Below are 6,091 nucleotides of genomic sequence, written 5' to 3' on the forward strand. Positions count from 1 at the left end.
CACACACACACACACACACACACAGGAATATTATTGAACCTTTAGAAAAATGAAATCTTGCTCTTAGTGACAACACAGATGAACAATAAGGGCATTATGCTAAGTGAAGTCAAATAAAGAAAGACAAATATCTTGTGATCTCACTTATGCGTGGAATCTTAAAGAAAAAAATGAGAGGCACCTGCATGGCTCGGTAGATTAAGCGTCTGCCTTTGGCTCAGGACATGATCTCAGGGATCATGTTGGGCTCCCTACTCAATGGGGAGTCCGCTTCTCCCTCTCCCTCTGCCCCTCCCACCCCCCTGCTTGTGCTGTCTCTCTCAACCAAATAAATTAAATCTTAAAGAAAAAAAGAAAAACATTAGCTTATAGATACAGAGAACAGACTGGTAGTTCCTGGGTAGAGGGATGGGGCTGCAGGAGTCAAAAGATACAAACTTCCAGTCATAAAATAAAGAAGTCAAGAGAATGTAATGTTCACCATGGTGACTACAGTTAATAATACTGTATTGCACATTTGAAAGTTGCTAAAAGAATAGATCTTAAAAGCTACCATCATGAGAAAAAAGTTTGCATCTATTTATGGTGATAGATGTTAACTAGACTTAATGTAGTGATCATTTCACAATGTATACAAATGTCAATTCATTATGTTGTATACCTGAAACTAAATAATGTTATACATCAATTATACCTCAATTAAATATTTTTCTCACTGGATTGTTTTACTTTTATTAAAAAAAAAATCAAGCAACTGTAGAAGTATGGGCCTATTTCTGGATTCTATTCTTCCCCACTGTTGTCTTTATGCCAAGTCAACACTGTCTTAATTACTGTAGCTTCATAGAAAGTACTTTGCAGGGTAGGCTAAGCCCTCCAGTAATGTTCTTCTTTTTCAAGTTTGTTTTAATTATCTTAGCTCATTTCCATTTACATATATTTTCCCTGTTTTTTTGTTGTTGTTTTGTTTGTTTTAAAGATTTTACTTATTTATTTTTTGAGAGAGTGTGGGCGAGGGGATGGGCAGAGGGAGAGAGAAAATCTCAAGCAGACACCCTGCTGGGTACAGAGCCAGACACAGCGCTCAATCTTAATCATGACCTGAACAGAAATCAAGAGTCTGATGCTTAATTGAATGAGCCATCCAGGTGCCTCTTATTTGTTTTTTAAGTAGGCTCTACACCCAGCATGGAGCCCAACGTGGGGCTTAAACTCATGGCCTTGAGATCAAGACCTAAGGTGAGATCAAGAGTTAGGTGCTCAACTGAGTCACCCAGATGCCCTTTTATTTTCCTTGTTTTTAAAAAATTAATAACGTTTGGAGACTTCTGGGGAAGAGGACGAGTAGGAGGATCCTAAGAAGGGCAGAAAAGGTCGAGAGCCAAAATGACTGTCCATGGGAGGGAGGGACACCAGGGCACAGAGAGGGGAGAAAAGACCCTACACCAGGCAACCCAGGCACAGGTGACCTGCACTAGGATAACAAATCCCCATAACATTTGGCTTTGAAAACTAGAGGCGCCTAACTTCACAAGTTCTTTCAATCTGTAGCGCCTAATGCCTGAAACTTTAACAATCAGCAGCTAAGCTCTGGAAGAGCTGGAAGGGATAGGAAACTGAGTTCCCATCCTTAAAGAGACAGTACAACAAATAGCCCGGCTGCAATACAGCATTGAAACCACAGTTTGAAAAACACTTAAGACTTCTCCAAGAAGAAAAGAGCTGGGGTGGCAGAGGCGGTGGGGAGAGGTGGGGCCCTGAGTGGTTCAGTAGGTTAAATGTCTGATTTTGGCTGGGTCATAATCTCAGGATCCTGGGATTGAGCCCTCCATCAAGCTCCTTGCTCAGCGGGGAGTCTGCTTCTTCCTCTCACTCTCCCTCTGTCCCTCCCTCTGCTCATACTCTCACTGTCTCTAAAATAAGCAAATCTTAAAAAAAAAAAAAAAAAAGGAATTAAAGAGCCGGCAGTCACCATTTCCCTCCCCTGGCTCCCAGCCTAAATACAGAGACTCCTGCAAGAACCAGTACAGAACAAACACTTTCCACCTAGCTTGCTAACAGCATGCCTCTGTTAGGATTCTCCTGCTATAGTGTCCCCCTCCATCCTGGCCTGGGCAGGGGTTTTCCACAGTGGCTGCAGGTCTTCTCCTGCAGCAGACTGGCAGACTTTGCTGGTACCATGGGCCCTGCCCCTGTATTCTCTTGTGGACACACTCCCTTCAACAACACATCCTTGGCAGGAGCCCATTCAGAATGATGCCACAACCCTGGCAGTGTGTAAGCAGTCCCTGGAGGGGCTAGCACAATTCCAAAGTGACTCCTCCCCTGAGGAGAGGGGAAGATAACCACACACACCAGTCTGACTGCAGCCCTAGCAGTGGGTAGACATCTAGTCTGACTGCAGGCCCCACCCACCAACAAAAACTTCTCAGGACAACACAGGGAAACCACCTTACAGTTTGGGGCTACCACAGCTCTGACAAATGACTGGTCAGACTAAGCTCAAACCCAAGGTAGCCCCACCCTGGCCCACTAACACAGGGACAAAACACTGCCCACTACTGGCAAAGAGAGCCACTGAAGACTGGAATGAAGGCAAGTGCAGCTCAGCAGGGCACATGCAACACACATGGGAGACACCCCTGAAATGCGAGGTTCTGGTGAGTAGGGGACATTGTACTTCAGGACACTACAGGACCTCTTCTTCATAAGGCCACTAATTTCAAGAGCAGGAGGCATAGGTGACCTTCCCAACACATAGAAACCGACAGAGAGAGTTAGACAAAATGAGGAGACATAAGAATATGTCCCAAATTAAAGAACGGGACAAAATCACAGCAAAAGAGCTAAATAAAATGGAGGTAAGTAATACACCTTATAGATAATTTACAATAATGGTCTTAAAGATAATCAGTGGATTTGAGAAAAGAGTGGAGGACATCAGTGTGACCCTCAGCAAAGAGAAAGAAAGCAAAAAAAGAACCAATCAGAGGCAAAGAACTCAATAACTGAGATCAAAAATATTCTAGAGGGAATGAATAGCAGACTGTAAGTAGAAGAATGCATCAGTGACCTGGAGGAAGAGTAATGGAAAGTGATCAAATGGAACAGGAGAGAGAAAAATAATAAAAAATAAGAATAGGCTTAAGAGAATTCTGCAACACCATCAAGTATAACATTTGCATTATAGGGGTCCCAGAAGAAGCGAGAGAAAGGGGGCAGAAAACTAGTCTGAAGAAATGATGGCTGAAAACTTCCTGAATCTGGGGAAGGAAACAGAAGTCCAGATCCAGAAGGTATAGAGACCCTCCCCAACAAAATCAACCCAAGGAAGTCCACACTAAGACATATAATAAATAAAATGGCAAAAAGTAATGGTTAAGAATTTTAAAAGCAACAAAACAATGACACACAAGGGAAAATCCCATAAGGCTATCACTCTCCCTCTCCTGGGATTTTTCAGCAAAAACTTTTTAGACCAGAAGACAGTGGCATGATACATTCAAAGTGCTAAAAGAAAAAAAAAAAAAAAACCCTGCAACTAATACTCTATCAAGCAAGACTATCATTCAGAATAGAAGGAGAGATAGAGTTTTCCAGACAAACAAATGTTAAAGGAATTTGTCACCATTAAACCAGCCCTACAAAAAATGTTAAAGGCAACTCTGAATGGAAAGATCATAAGCAGGAATAAGAAAAGTAGGAAGCACCAAAGTAAAATGAACAATATATAAGAACCAGTCAAGAGATTCACAAAATATAAGGTTGTGACACCATATTCATAGCAGGGGAAGAAAGGAGTAAAAATGTAGTGCTTTTAGAATGGGTTCAAACTTAAGTAACCACCAACTTAATATAGACTGCTATAAGTGTAAGATGTTATATATAAACCTAATGGTAACCACAAATCAAAAACTGGTAACAGATATACAAAAAAAGAGAAAGGAATCAAAGAAAATCACTAAAGAAAACGAGCAAACTATGAGAAAGGAAGCAAGAGCAGAAGGTAACAGAGAAGAACTACAAAAACAACCACAAAAGAAGGAAGGAATTGGCAATAAATACATATCTATCAATAACCATTTTGAATATAAATGGACTAAATGCTCCAATCAAAAGAAAGACATAGGGTGGTGTGTCTGGGTGGCTCAGTCAGTTAAGTGTCTGGCCCTTGCTTTTGGCTCAGGTCATAACCCTGGGGTCTTGGGATCAAGCCCCATGTTGGGCTCTATGCTGAATATGGAGCCTGCTTGAGATTCTCTCTCTCCCTACCACCCCCCAAATAATAAATAAATAAAATACAAAAAAAAAAAAGACATAGGGTGACAGAATGGATAAAAAAGCAAGACCCATTCTATGCTGCCTACGAGAGACTCATTTCAGATCTAAAGACATAGGCAGATTGAAAGTGCAATGATGAAAAAATAGTTATCATGCAAATGGAAGTGAAAACAAAGCCAGGGTACTACTACTTGTATCAGACAAAATAGACTTTAAACAAAAGACTGCAAGAAGAGACAAAGAAGGACACCACATAATCATAAAGGGAACAATCCGACAAAAATATGTAAGAACTGTCAATATTTACGCACCCAACATGAGAGGAACCCAAATACACAAAACAGCTCATAACAAACATAAAAGAAGTAATCTATAGTATTACAGTAATAGTAAGGGACTTGAACACCCCGCTTATATTTATATCTATGCACAGATCATCCAAACAGAAAATCAATAGTGGCTCTGAATGACATATTGGACTAGATGGATCTAACAGAAATATTCAAAACATTCTACCCTAAAAGAATAGAATACATATTCTTTTCAAATGCACATGGAACATTCTCCAGAATAGATCACATGTGAGGCCACAAAACGAATTACAACAAATTCAGGAAGACTGAAGTCATACCATGCACCTTCTCTGATCACAATGCTACACAACTAGAAGTCAACCACAAGAGAAAATCTGGAAAGAACACAAATACATGGAGGGTGAATAACATGCTACTAAACAATGAGTCAACCAAGAAATCAAAGAACAAATTAAAAAATACATGGAGACAAATGAAAATGAAAACACAACAATCCAAAGTATTCAGAATCCAGCAAAAGCTGTTTTAAGAGGGACATTTATAGCAACATGGGATTATTCAAGAAGCAAGAAAAATCTCAAATGAACAACCTAACCTTATACCTAAAGGAACTAGAAAAAGCACAAGCAAAACCCAAAACCAGTAGAAGGAAGGAAATAATAAAGATTAGAGCAGAAATAAATGAAAGAGAAACTAAAAAAAAAAAAAATAGAGATCTATGAAACCAGGAGTTGGCTCTTTGAAAAGATCAAGAAAATTGTTAAGACTTTAGCCAGACTTGGGTGGCTCAGTCCGTTAAGCAACTGCTTTCAGCTCAGGTCATAATACCAGAGTCTTGGGATCAAGCCCCACATTGGGCTCCTTGCTTCTCCCTCTCCCTCTGCTCGTATGTGTTCTCCCTCTCTCTCAAACAAGTAAAATCTTAAAAAAAAAAAAAAAAGACATGCCTGTGTAGCTCAGTCAGTTAAGTGTCTGCCTTCAGCTCGGATCATGATCCCAGGGTCCTGGGATTGAACCCCAAGTCAGGGTCTCTGCTCAGCAGGGAGCCTGCTTCTCCCTTTCCTTCTGCTTGCCACTCCGCCTACTTGTGTTCACTCTTCCTCTCTCTCTGTCAGATAAGTAAATAAATCTTTTAAAAAAAGACTTTAGCCAGACCCTCCCCCCCAAAAAAGGAGAGAGAAGACTCAAACAAAATCAGAAATGAAAAAGGAGAAATAACCAACACACAGAAATACAAAGGATAAGAAAAAAAGATAAAAAATTATATGCCAAGAAATTGGACAACTTAGAAGAAATGGATAAATTCCTAGAAACACAACCTCCCCAAAACAAATTAGGAAGAAATAGAAAATTTAACAGACTGATTGCCAGCAATGACATTGAATCAGTAATCCACAAACTCCCAACAAACAAATGTCCAGGACCGGATGGCTTCACAGGTGAATTCTACCAAACATTTATTTTTTTGAAGATTTTATTTATTTATTTGAGATTCA

The sequence above is a fragment of the Mustela nigripes genome, chromosome 1 (assembly GCF_022355385.1).
Source record: "Mustela nigripes isolate SB6536 chromosome 1, MUSNIG.SB6536, whole genome shotgun sequence".
Lineage (NCBI taxonomy): Eukaryota > Metazoa > Chordata > Mammalia > Carnivora > Mustelidae > Mustela > Mustela nigripes.